Genomic DNA, 14,839 nt, shown 5'->3' with positions numbered 1-14,839 from the left:
CCTGTAATTAGGACTGTAAGAGGCTCTGCGGCGTGTTGCTTACGTGACGAACGCGCAGAGCTAATGTTAATATGGAAGGACTGCTCTTGAGGGTAACTGAGTGAGGGGAGCCGTAACTTCAGTGGAAGACGATACGGTTTCCCATGCAACAGATATACGTTATTTAAAACCATACTTGTATTTCATCATTCATAAGTCTTGATACGGCCAATAGTTAAACAAAACTCAAATATTCATTGAAGGGTGGCTTGATGGAAAAGTGGGTTAGCCGCTAACTATCAATCCAGATACCCGCTGTTCAATCCTTACTATACCCTATTATTTTTACTGCATTCTATTTATTTTTTCACCTTTAGCAGCGATTTATTAATAAAAAATAAGTTAGGCTGCTCCATTGTTCAGAACCGAATTTAAACATTGTGATCTTCCAATACCCTTCGGTCTTATGAGGGCTTTCCCTTTTTTTACCTTGCGCTTCAGAAAGCGATAGAAATTTCTCTACAAGAAAATTGTCTGTTTCTTTTTCACGTTTCTCTCCCTTGGCCATCAACTACCTGTACGCAGAAAGCTTTACTGCAGACAGTTTATATTGGCCATTCTGGGTTGCATATCTCTAAAAATTTACAGACTGAATCAATGTGTGAACGACTTTGCTTATAAATCTGTGTTCCTCCGATGGCATGAGATTCTACTGTTGAGAAATTGCCGTTCAAGTGGCGAAACTTGCCTCATAGTAACCAACAGTACTTCGCGATAGGTTGAAAAATAACCACAGATGTGAACATTTGGTAGTCATAAGAGAGATCGGCGTTCCAAAGCGTTGCAAAAATGACGAGCCGAGTAAAAATCAGGAGTTGGAGCTATTCAGTCCTCGCACGTATGTTATCATCTAGAAATTAACAACTCCAAGATCTTGAAGTATAAACTGCTGCTCTATCATGTTGATAAACGCGGCGTTCATTCCCGAACTGGGCTTCTTAGTTGGGGAACGAGGAAAGTATACAAATGTGGTTGCCATGTGAAGTTATACGTTTTCCGCGTAAGAACTATCATAGAACTTCCATGGTTCAAATGGCTCTGAGCACTAAGAGACTTAACAGCTATGGTCATCAGTCCCCTAGAACTTAGAACTACTTAAAGCTAACTAACCTAAGGACATCACACAGCACGCAGTCATCACGAGGCAGAGAAAATCCCTGACCCCGCCGGGAACGAACCCGGGAACCCGAGCGCGGGAAGCGAGAACGCTGCCGCACGACCACGAGCTGCGGACTATAGTACTTCGAATGAGGAATTATGGTCTATCAATTGCACAGACCACATCTTCTGCACGCTTTTTAGTTGCTTTTTGTTTCGAAAACTGAAGCAAAATTTGGGGATAACGTAGTTGGAAAACTGCGATGAGGTACAAGAGAGAGTGACAACGTATTCAAAAGAGTAGCCTGAATACTTCCACGACGCTTGAGTAAGAAATCGCTCAGAAAATGAGTGTGTATGGTTGGTTGTAGTACAAGAAATAACCTGCAGATGTTGTTGTTGTGGTCTTCAGTCCAGAGATTGGTTTGATGCAGCTCCCCATGCTACTCTATCCTGTTCAAGCTTCTTCATCTCCCAGTACCTACTGAAACCTAAATCCTTCTGAATCTGTTTAGTGTATTCATCTCTTGGTCTCCCTCTACGATTTTTACCCTCCACGCTGCCCTCCAATACTAAATTGGTGATCCCTTGATGCCTCAGAATATGCCCTGCCAACCGATCCCTTCTTCTAGTCAAGTTGTGCCACAAATTTCTCTTCTCTCCAGTTCTATTCAATACCTCCTCATTAGTCTACCCATCTAATCTTCAGCATTATTCTGTAGCATCACATTTTGAAAGCTTCTATTCTCTTCTTGTCTAAACTATTTATCGTCCACGTTTCACTTCCATAGATGGCTTCACTCCACACAAATACTTTCAGAAATGACTTCCTGACATTTAAATCTATACTAGATGTTAACAAATTTCTCGTCTTCAGAGACGCTTTCCTTGCCATTACCAGTCTACATTTTATATCCTCTCTACCTCGACCATCGTCAGTTATTTTCCTCCCCAAATAGCAAAACTCATTTACTACTTTAAGCGTCTCAAAATGGTTCAAATGGCTCTGAACACTATGGGACTTAACTGCTGAGGCCATCAGTTGCCTAACTAATCTAAGGACGTCACATACATCCATGCCCGAGGCAGGATTTGAAACTGCCACCGTAGTGGTCGCGCTTAAGCGTCTCCTTTCCTAATCTAATGCCCGCAGCATCACCCGATTTAATTCGACTGCATTCCATTATCCTCGTTTTGCTTTTGTTGATGTTCATCTGATATCCTCCTTTCAATACACTGTCCATTCTGTTCAGCTGCTCTTCCAGGTCCTTTGCTGCGTCTGACAGAATTACAATGTCATCGGCGGTCCTCAAGTTTTTATTTCTTCTCCATGGATTTTAATTCCTACTCCGAATTTTCCTTTTGTTTCCTTTACTGCTTGCTCAATATCCAGATTGAATAACATCGGGGATAGGCTACAACCCTGTCTCATTGCCTTCCCAACCACTGCTTCCCTTTCATGCCCCTCGACTCTTATAACTGCCATCTGGTTTTTGTACAAATTGTTAATAGCCTTTCGCTCCCTGTGTTTTACCCCTACCACCTTCAGAATTTGAAATATAGTATTCCCGTCAACAATGTCAAAAGATTTATCTAAGCCTACAAATGCTAGAAACATGTTTGCCTTTCCTTAATCTACTTTCTAAGATAAGTCGTAGGGTCAGTATTGCCTCACGTGTTCCAACATTTCTACGGAATCCAAACTGATCTTCCCCGAGAACGGCTTCTACCAGTTTTTCCATTAGTCTGTAAAGAATTTGTGTTAGTATTTTGCAGCCGTGGCTTATTAAAATGATAGTTCATTAATTTTCACATCTATCAACACCTGCTTTCTTTGGGATTGGAATTATTACATTCTTCTTGAAGTCTGGGGGTATTTCGCCTGTCTCATACATCTTGCTCACTAGATGGTAGAGTTTTGTTAGGTCTCGCTCTCCCAAGGCTGTCAGTAGTTCTAATGGAATGTTGTCTACTCCCGGGGCCTTGTTTCGACTTAGGTCTTTTAGTGCTCTGTCAAACTCTTCACGCAGTATTATATCTCCCATTCCATCTTCGTCTACATCCTCTTCCATTTCCATAATATTGTCCTCAAGAATATCGTCCTTGTATAGACCCTCTATATACTCCTTCCACCTTTCTGCTTTCCCTTCTTTGCTTAGAACTGGGTTGCCATCAGAGCTCTTGATATTCATGCAAGTGGTTCTCTTTTCTCCAAAGGTCTCTTTGGTTTTCCTGTAGGCAGTATCTGTCTTACCCCTAGTGATATGCACCTCTACATCCTTACATTTGTCCTCTAGCCATCCCTGCTTAGCCATTTTGCCCTTCCTGTCGATCTCATTTTTGAGACGTTTGTATTCCTTTTTGCCTGCTTCATTTACTGCATTCTACAGATACGTTCACAAAAAAATATAAAGCTTCAAAAGTACTTTCTATTCTTGGAATTTCTACCGCTCGTGTAACCCTCGTACTTACATAATATGTGTTTAATTTATTACGAGCTACATGGTACCTACAGAGTTTTTTTTAACACCTTAACTTACTGCAGAAAGGTCGTAGTGATCGTCGTGAGAAGAAACTGTAATAGTGAACAGATAGGATCTGCTTTGTACTTTCTGATAACGATGATCATGCTGTAGGCGCTATTGGCCATTAAAATTGTTACACTATGAATATGACAAGCAACAAATGTCAAATTGGCGTGAAGAGTACCACATGCTTGGATATGCACGTGATCAGCGTTTCAGTTCAATAAAACATATAGTAACGCCATGTACAGTCTGTATACAGGGTGATTTTTTTCCACCGTGTACAAACTCTAGGGACTGATCGATGAGAGAACACTCACCAGAAAAGATCTAATGAACTTGTGTCCGGAAATGCATGGTTTCCATGCTAGAGACCATTTATTCAGTAATACTTTGTTCCAGAGACTACGGTCTAATACGCGCTGTACCACGCAGCCACAGTTTCCTCATGCATTGTTTCCTTCTGGAGAGTGATCCTGCTCCTCATACGTCGTGCCCAGCGCCGTCGCCTGCTATAGTAAAAGGCAATGTTGTGTCTGATTCACTTTTCTTGCTAACTCACCTTATATTGGATATGATACAGCGTTGCACACACACTGGTTCCCTATTCGAATCGAGAACTTGCTGACATCGTGTTTACTTTCGGAAAGGCAAATAGCAACGGGCGGTGGGCAGCAAGATTGTATCAGGAGACATATCCCCGCCGACAACAATCACAGCATTCAATGTTTGCAACAATGTTTTGCCGTGTGTTTGCACCAGACTTGGAGGAAAATGTGATAAACATTGTACCAGCCAGTTGGCCCGCCAGTAAAGGGTAAGCCAGACTACCGTGTAGAACATTCTCCACGACACTTGTTACTTCCCTTATAGCTTATAGCGTTTGCAGGGCTTACTAGCGACAGATTTTTCACATCGGGAGCAGTTTCTTCACTGGTTTCTTCACTAGACAGATACTATTCCGGAATTTGTGTCATCCATCCCAATCACAGATGAGACCTTCTTTACGCGAAGTGATATCTTCTATTTTCTTAACAGTCATCTGTAGGATAGTATATAGAATCCCAATGGTATGGTTACAGCGAATCATCAGCATCGATACAGCCGGAATGAGTGGGCCGGGATAATTTGTGACCATATTTTGGGACCAGTCTTGTCGCCTAACAGGACGGAACAATCGGTATTTCTTGCGGGTGACTTTGCCTCCCCTGCTGGAAGAAGGGTTATGTGGTTGCTAAATGATGGTGCTCCAGCCCACTCTGCCGTTATCGTCAGGACGCATCTCAATTGTACCCTCCCTGATCGATGGATCGGACGAGGGAGTTCAGTTGCACGGCCTGCTCGTACAGCGGATCTAAACCGTGCGATTTCTGGTTATGGGGACATCTCGAAAGTATAGTGTATGCAGAGCCCATTCCAGATGTGGAGACACTGGGGCAGTGTATTCGTGCTGCCTTTGACACTGTTGGGGTGCAGCATGGCCGATGTGAACCTGTGAGACAAAGCATGCTAAGGCGCGAACACGCATGCATTGAGGCATATGGAAACCACTTTCAACACATGCTGGGGCTGCATGGTACAGCGCGTATTAGACCGCAATCTCTGTAACAGTGTATGATTGAATAAGTGGTCTCTAGCATGATACCATGCATTTACGGACATAAGTTTATTAGAGCTTCTTTCCGTATCCTCTCCTCGAACAATCCTTAAGAGTTTTTAAGCGGCGGAAGAAATCACCCTATGTAAGGAAAGGATACGCAGAGAGTTTTTAATTCAGAAATCATATTGCAATGTCAGTTATTTGTGAGAAGATCACGTTATGTCTCGTGTAGGTAGGTGAAACGTGTACAAGCGCATGCTGGAATACGACAGCGGTAGGATCGAGACTAATCGAGATGCGATCTACCGTCCCAGGATGTTACTGCTTGTGATTAGCGCCCGAAACGACATCGTGGAGAATCGTACAGCGGCGTCACATACCTCGAGAGGGAAAATGGGTTTGTTTGCAGCAATATAATTATCCAGACAGTGAGACGACGTGTGGGGCGCAGCACAGAGACCGCTGCTCAGACTTGTGGCAGTACAGAGAGCCGTCACGACAGTTGTGCGCCAGACGGTAACTCTGGACACACGAGTGGCAGCACGTCGTATTTCCAGACGAGTCCCGATTCGACGTACAGCGATCACCATGGACGTGTCCGCGAGCGGAGTCTCCGAGGAGAACGAAGTGTTACCAGATGCATGTGGTATTCGTCGTCATACTGCCCCATCATCTGGCGCCACATTATGGGGTGCAAAACATGACCACCTTTGGTTCGCAAGGCGGCCCATTTGGACGGCATCCGTTACATATCCGACGTGGTAAGGATGGGGTTGTACACCGTTTTAGAGGTCTCCGTGACGTTTTAGTTGTACAAGGTAACTCAAGGCCGCATGGGGTCCGTGTTGTTCTGATCTACGTAAATACAGAGCGTGTTCGATCGTTCACCACACAAGCACGTTCGACAGGTCTCACTCATTGGAAACATCTGGCAGTGGGTTGCCGAGATTGGGACGCCACTACTTGCCAACTGCTATGTTTGAGGAGTGTGGCCCACTGCTATGTTTGATGAGTGTAGCGTAGAGGTGAAGCAGCGCAGAATGACGTATCCATGTGTGGCGAGCTTGCTGCTCAGTTCGACTCGACGCGCAGCCAGGTTTGAACCACTGTTAGTGCTAGAGGTGGCAACTCTGTGTGGGGGTGAGTGTTGTACCTGGAGCATAGTGTACCTAGGAATACGTGATGTTTGCCAACTTTTTCATCTCACAGTAGCACTTACAACCTACGTCCACAATTATTTTCTCGATGTATTCCAATCTCTGTCTTCCCCTGCAGTTTACTCTTGGGAGCTCCGAAGAATACCATGGAAGTTATTCCCTGAAGTCGTAACAGATGTCCTATCATCCTGTCCCTTCTTCTTGTCAGTGTTTTCCACACATTCCGTTCCTCACCGATTCTGCGGAGAACCTCCTCATTCCTAATCAGTACACCTAATATTCAACATTCTTTTGTATCACCATTTCTCAAATGCTTCGTTCTTCTGTTCCCGTTTTTCCACAGTCCATGTTTCACTACCATACAATGCTGTGCTCCAGACGTACATTCTCAGAAATGTCTTCTTCTAATTAAGACCTATTTTGATACTAGTAGACCAGGGCTTCCCAAGCTTTTCAGCTGGCGGACCCCTTCTTCAGTCGAAAATCCATGGCGGACCCCTAGTCAGTCAAGAGCACAGTAACTTTAAATTTCAGAGCGAAACCCATGGGAACTGAAAGATTCTTAACGCAAGTGCCATGTTCCCAATTACCCGTCCCCCCCCCCCCCCCCCCCCCGAAGTATCAATAGTCTTTCGTTTAGAGATGAATGAACACAACTTGAAATTAACGATCCAATGTGAATTCCCACTGTATCTAGACACTTACTAGTGGATTTACTCCCTTTGTTCATCACATTATAGCCTGATTAAAATTACTTGGTAATTGACATTTCACACGTTGGAGCTGCCTTCCTACAAGAGCAATCAACGTCATGTCGAAACTCTTCGCTGTTGACAAGCTGCCGCTTGTGGTCTGTTCACTTCCACTGTTTGGCTACTGTTGTGTAAGGAGCATGCATATTTCGTAACAGTCGTGTGTGTGGAAAAATGTTCAAATGTATGTAAAGTCTATGGGACTTAACTGCTGAGGTCATCAGTCCCTAGTCTTACACACTATTAACTAAGTTTAACTTCCACTAAGGACAAAACACACACACACACACACACACACACACACACACACACACACACACACAAGGGAGGACTTTAACTTCCGGCGGGAGCGGCTGCGCAAGCCACGACGACATGGCTCCTTAGACTGTGCGGCCATTCCGCGCAGCTGTGAAGAAAAGAGTCAGACCCATGATTCGGGCCAAGGAATTGCCTTTAAAGGACTATTGTGACATCTGTTGTGCAATGTGTGAGAATACATTCACCGAGTTTACATGCGTTTCCAAAACCGGATTTCGTAAGCCGATGTCCCAGTTCCGCTTTTGGTTGGTCAGGTAACACTTCAAAATCGATTCTGGAAATTTCCTTTTATAAAGCCGTTTTCCAGTTCCACAATCGATTTTCATGCCCATGTAAACATCTCGGAAAGTCTAGTTATTTTTACGTCTTCGCGTATCTACTGAATGGCAGCTGTCAGTCCATAGCCGGCAGTTAGCAGGAACCGCAAAGGCTGGTTGGGAATACGACCTGAAGTAAAAGTACACATTTTTTTCACACGAAAAAAAGTGATGAATTTGTTTTTCACATTTTTATTCAATAATTTTACTCATTATTTTACACGATTTGGTGAAAGGTGGCCGCGGACCCCCTAGAAAGAGCCGGCGGACCCCTAAGCGGTCCGCGGACCACACGTTGGGAAGCCCTGTAGTAGACTTCTCTTGGCCAGGAATGCCGCTTTTGCCAGTGCTAGTCTGTTTTTTTATGTCCTCCTTGCTCCGCCCATCATTGGTTGTTTTGCAGCCTAGGTAGCAGAATTCTCTGACTTGATCTACTTCACGACAATCAGTCTTACTATTAAGTTTCTCACTGTTCTCAATCCTGTCACTTCTCATTACCTTCGTATTTCTTCGATTTACTCTCAGTCCAAATCCTGTACTCATTACACTGTCCATTTCATTCAACACATCCTGTAATTCTTTAGTTGCACTGAGGACAACAATGTCATCGGCTGATATACTTTCACATTGAATTTTAATCCCTCTCTTCAACTATTCTTTTATTTCTATGATTGCTTCTTCGACGTATAGCCTGAACAACAGGGGTGAAAAACTACATACCGTCTTATACCAGCCGGCCTGTGTGGCCGAGCGGTTCTAGGCGCTTCAGTCTGGAACCGCGCGACCGCTACCATTTTTAACTTGTAACTGATTTTTGATGATACTATTTCTTAATTTGACCTCACTTGCAGATTATTGGTATGTGGTAGTTAATGAAATGACATACATCTATTAAAAATAGCATCGACAAAATTTTCTCAATTGAAACATTTTAAAATTTGAATAGAATATTTGTTCCTTGGTAGATGGTCTCGGAATAGTGTTTCATCTATGAAAAAAAACTTGTTTGTTTTGGTGTAATACACTATAATATAAACAAAAAAACGACGCATAACGAAGGAGATTTGTAAACTGGTCACAAATTGACATTCATACAGGTATCGACGGAAAATGCAATGCTATAATCTCTGGAAGCCGATAGATGAATGTGTGACGCACCAGCGTAATTTCGCTGTACAGTTGACAATGATAGTAAACACGGGACATGTCGATACCAGGCAATAAAGTCTTTGCGAATTTCATTCCGTGTGGTCCTTTGGACAGTTACTATGGTTCGCAATCAGGCACGTGAACAATAAACGGAAATGTCAGAATTTGAAAGAGAACATGAAGTTAAACTCAAAGAGGCCGGATAGACTAATCGGCGAATCGCTCGACATTTGAACAGAGCGATGCCAATATTCGACGATATTGGTGGAAAAGGCGGAGCACAGCGTCAAGAAGGAAGCCGTCGACTTAGAAAGACGACAGAACAAGAAAAAAATGGTTCAAATGGCTCTGAGCACTATGAGACTTAACCAGCTATGGTCATCAGCCCCCTAGAACTCAGAACTACTTAAACCCAGACCGAACAAGAGGACCGAACAATCGTGACAGAAGCACTCATCATTGTCATCGACCCGATGTGCTTAAGTGGCCACAAGGATCAATAGTAGCCGGCACATAGAAAGGGGATCAAGCTCATGGCGTCCCTCGCGCCGGTTACATTGACTTTTGTACTTCAAGAAGCCCGGTCGCAGTAGAGTAGGGCACATTCGGCATGTAATATCACTGGAGTAGAATTGTCTTCAGTGAGGAGTCCCGCTTCGAAATAAACCCAGATGACCAGTGAAGACGTGTCTGGAGAAGCCCCGTACAGCGCTGGGATACAAACCTGACTGTCATTCGGCATACGGCCTGACAATTAGGCAACTAGGATGGGATCTACATCTAGATCTACATTTATACTCCGCAAGCCACCCAACGGTGTGTGGCGGAGGGCACTTTACGTGCCACTGTCATTACCCCGCTTTCCTGTTCCACTCGCGTATGGTTCGCGGGAAGAATGACTGCCGGAAGGCCTCCGTGCGCGCTCGAATCTCTCTACTTTTACATTCGCGATCTCCTCGGGAGGTATAAGTAGGGGGAAGCAATATATTCGATACCTCATCCAGAAACGCACCCTCTCGAAACCTGGACAGCAAGCTACATCGCGATGCAGAGCGCCTCTCTTGAAGAGTCTGCCACTTGAGTTTGCTAAACATCTCCGTAACGCTATCACGCTTACCAAATAACCCTGTGACGAAACGCGCCGCTCTTCTTTGGATCTTCTCTATCTCCTCTGTCAACCCGACCTGGTACCGATGCCACACTTATGAGCAATACCTAAGTATAGGCCGAACGAGTGTACTCCTTTGTTGATGGACTACATTTTCTAAGGACTCTCCCAATGAATCTAAACCTGGCACCGGCCTTCCCAACAATTAATTTTATATGATCATTCCACTTCAAATCGATCCGTACGCATACTCCCAGATATTTTACAAAAGTAACTGCTACCAGTGTTTATTCCGCTATCATATAATCATACAATAAAGGATCCTTCTTTCTATGTATTCGCAATACAGTACATTTGTCTATGTTAAGGGTCAGTTGCCAGTCCCTGCACCAAGTGCCTATCCGCTGCAGATCTTCCTGCATTTCGCTGCAATTTTCTAATGCTGCTACTTCTCTGTATACTACAGCATCATCCACGAAAAGTGGCATGGAACTTCCGACATTATCTACTAGGTCATTTATATATATTGTGAAAAGCAATGGTCCCATAACACTCCCCTGTGGTACGCCAGAGTTTATTTTGATGTCTGTAGACGTCTCTCTGGGGTGTCATTTCATTTCAAAGCAAGATCCCTTTCGTCGTTCAAATGGCTCTGAGCACTATGGGACTTAACATCTGAGGTCAGCAGTCCCTAAGAACTTAGAACTACTTAAACCTAACTAACCTAAGGACATCAAACACATCCATGCCCGAGGCAGGATTCGAACCTGCGACCGTAGCGGTCACGCTGTTCCAGACTGAAGCGCCTAGAACCGCACGGCCACACCGCCGGCCCTTTGGTCGTCATCTGCGGCACCCTTACAGGGCAGTGGTACGTCGACAATATTCTACGTCCAGATTTGTTGCTCTGCACGTCTTGCCTACAGCAAGATAATGTCCGCTCGCACACGCTACTGCTTTTCTTCGTGCTTTTTTTTTTTTGGTCATCAGGTCATCAGTCTACTGACTGGTTTGATGCGGCCCGCCACGAATGCCTTTCCTGTGTTAACCTCTTCATCTCAGAGTAGCACTTGCAACCTACGTCCTCTATTATTTGCTTGACGTATTCCAATCTCTGTCTTCCTCTACAGTTTTTGCGCTCTACAGCTCCCTCTAGTACCATGGAAGTCATTCCCTCATGTCTTAGCAGATGTCCTATCATCCTGTCCCTTCTCCTTATCAGTGTTTTCCACATATTCCTTTCCTCTCCGATTCTGCGTAGAACCTCCTCATTCCTTACCTTATCAGTCCACCTAATTTTCAACATTCGTCTATAGCACCACATCTCAAATGCTTCGATTCTCTTCTGTTCCGGTTTTCCCACAGTCAATGTTTCACTACCGTACAATGATGTACAAGGCTACAGCCTTGTCTTACACCCTTCTTAATACGAGCACTTCGTTCTTGATCGTCCACTCTTATTATTCCCTGTTGGTTGTTGTAGATATTGTATATGACCCGTCTCTCCCTATAGCTTACCCCTACTTTTTTCAGAATCTCGAACAGCTTGCACCATTTTATATTGTCGAACGCTTCTTCCAGGTCGACAAATCCTATGAAAGTGTCTTGATTTTTCTTTAGCCTTGCTTCCATTATTAGCCGTAACGTCAGAATTGCCTCTCTCGTCTCTTTACCTTTGCTAAAGCCAAACTGATCGTCACCTAGCGCATTCTCAATTTTCTTTTCCATTCTTCTGTATATTATTCTTGTAAGCAGCTTCGATGCATGAGCTGTTAAGCTGATTGTGCGATAATTCTCGCACTTGTCAGCTCTTGCCGTCTTGGGAATTGTGTGGATGATGCTTTTCCGAAAGTCAGATGGTATATCGCCAGACTCATATATTCTACACACCAACGTGAATAGTTGTTTTGTTGCCACTTCAGCCAATGATTTTAGAAATTCTGATGGAATGTTATCTATCCCTTCTGCCTCATTCGACCGTAAGTCCTCCAAAGCTCTTTTAAATTCCTATTCTAATACTGGATCCCCTATCTCTTCTAAATCGACTCCTGTTTCTTCTTCTATCACATCAGACAAATCTTCACCCTCATAGAGGCTTTCAATGTATTCTTTCCACCTATCTGCTTTCTCCTCTGCATTTAACAGTGGAATTCCCGTTGCACTCTTAGTGTTACCACCGTTGCTTTTAATGTCACCAAAGGTTGTTTTGACTTTCCTGTATGTTGAGTCTGTCCTTCCGACAATCATATCTTTTTCGATGTCTTCACATTTTTCCTGCAGCCATTTCGTCTTAGCTTCCCTGCACTTCCTATTTATTTCATTCCTCAGCGACTTGTATTTCTGTATTCCTGATTTTCCCGGAACATGTTTGTACTTCCTCCTTTCATCAATCAACTGAAGTATTTCTTCTGTTACCCATGGTTTTTTCGCATCTACCTTCTTTGTACCTATGTTTTCCTTCCCAACATCTGTGATGGCCCTTTTTAGAGATGTCCATTCCTCTTCAACTGTACTGCCTACTGCTCTATTCCTTATTGCTGTATCTATAGCGTTAGAGAACTTCAAACGTATCTCGTCATTCCTTAGTACTTCCGTATCCCACTTCTTTGCGTATTGATTCTTCCTGACTAATGTCTTGAACTTCAGCCTACTCGTCATCACTGCTATATTGTGATCTGAGTCTATATCTGCTCCTGGGTACGCCTTACAATCCAGTATCTGATTTCGGAATCTCTGTCTGACCATGAAGTAATATAATTGAAATCTTCCCGTATCTCCTGGCCTTTTCCAAGTATACCTCCTCCTCTTGTGATTCTTGAACAGGGTATTCGCTATTACTAGCTGAAACTTGTTGCAGAACTCAATTAGTCTTTCTCCTCTTTCATTCCTTGTCCCAAGCCCATATTCTCCCGTAACCTTTTCTTCTACTCCTTCCCCTACAACTGCATTCCAGACGCCCATGACTATTAGATTTTCGTCCCCCTTTACATACTGCATTACCCTTCAATATCCTCATACACTTTCTCTATCTGTTCATCTTCAGCTTGCGACGTCGGCATGTATACCTGAACTATCGTTGTCGGTGTTGGTCTGCTGTCGATTCTGATTAAAACATACCGGTCACTGAACTGTTCACAGTAACACACCCTCTGCCCTGCCTTCCTATTCATAACGAATCCTACACCTGTTATACCATTTTCTGCTGCTGTTGATATTACCCGATACTCATCTGTCCAGAAATCCTTGTCTTCCTTCCACTTCACTTCACTGACCCCTACAATATCTAGATTGAGCCTTTGCATTTCCCTCTTCAGATTTTCCAGTTTCCCTACCACGTTCAAGCTTCTGACATTCCACGCCCCGACTCGTAGAACGTTACCCTTTCGTTGATTATTCAATCTTTTTCTCATGGTAACCTCCCCCTTGGCAGTCCCCTCCCGGAGATCCGAATGGGGGACTATTCCGGAATCTTTTGCCAATGGAGAGATCATCATAACACTTCTTCAATTACAGGCCACGTGTCCTGTGGATACACGTTACGTGTCTTTAATGCAGTGGTTTCCATTGCCTTCTGCATCCTTATGTCGTTGATCATTGCTGATTCTTCCGCCTTTTAGGGGCAATTTCCCACCCCTAGGACAAGAGAGTGCCCTAAACCTCTATCCACTCCTCCGCCCTCTTTGACAAGGCCGTTGGCAGAATGAGGCTGACTTCTTATGCCGGAAGTCTTCGGCCGCCAATGCTGATTATTTATCAAAATTTAAGCAGTGGCGGGGATCGAACCCGGGACCGAAGACGTTTTGATTATGAATCAAAGACGCTACCCCTAAACCACGGCCAGCTATTTACCCTGATTTCTTCCCACTTGAGAAGATTTGGAGCATTACGAGAAGAGTCCTCCAACCAGCTATTAAATCCAAATTTCGACAATCTAATGCGCGAACTGGACAGAATTTTGCACAGTATTCCTCAGGAGGACATCTAACAACTCAATTACTTAATCCCAAGCCAAATAACTGCTTGCAGAAGGGTCAGAGGTGGACCAACGAGTTATTGACTTGCTCAATTTGTGCAGCTCTTTCTCTTCAATAAATCGTCCAGATTTCTGAAACTGTAATCATTTGTTCGTCTATACCTGTACATCACATCTACCGATTTCCGATCCATTCGGGTAATTCCTTTGTTCTTTTTTTTTGTCTTACAGTCTCTTTGTAGTTTCAAGAAAATACTGGAACACAGTTAACATGAATGTATCATTTCGAAATGGATTAAGAAAGCAAATTAAACTTCTATCACAGAGCTAACTAGAGATGGAAATCTGTAAAGTGTTCCACGGTACACACTCTCACCTGTTAAATTTAGCACTTAATCACAGTTTTAATCGTGTATTGTTCCTACTGTAAGGATTCGTACAATAAGTAAAATTTCGTTGTTTATTATTCTTCTTGAAGTTGCAGTTTTAATGGTCAGCAACATACTTCAGTTTTTGTAGATGCAAGTCGGTACTGGATATTACGATTGATGTGTTTCGACCGACGTGCATATGTGAGTGATTAATTTGAAAGCAAAGATATCTTGAGCATGAAACCATCTGACAGATCGAAATAGTAAGCCAGTTATACAGTCGAACAACTTCCTTTCTCAGTAGGTTTGATAACGTGCACACTATTTCCGAAAGGGAAGTAATCGTCGTTGTCATTCTACGTAGGCTTAGAGAAGCGAGTTGTGAGCACAGAGTTTGGCAGCATTCAGTACCACGGCGCTGACGACACGAGT

The 14,839-nt window shown here is 43.7% G+C and overlaps 1 protein-coding gene across 1 annotated transcript in view; it reads right to left on the bottom strand.

The window, feature by feature from the left end:
• Positions 1 to 14,839, bottom strand: part of LOC124725867 (protein rhomboid-like) — a 227,118-nt gene that overhangs the window by 27,080 nt on the left and 185,199 nt on the right. The gene's annotated exons all lie outside the window — the stretch shown is intronic.

The sequence above is a fragment of the Schistocerca piceifrons genome, chromosome 1 (genome assembly GCF_021461385.2).
Source record: "Schistocerca piceifrons isolate TAMUIC-IGC-003096 chromosome 1, iqSchPice1.1, whole genome shotgun sequence".
NCBI lineage: Eukaryota > Metazoa > Arthropoda > Insecta > Orthoptera > Acrididae > Schistocerca > Schistocerca piceifrons.
Note: the sequence above shows the minus strand (reverse complement) of the source record. Positions and strands in the feature narration are given on the sequence as shown.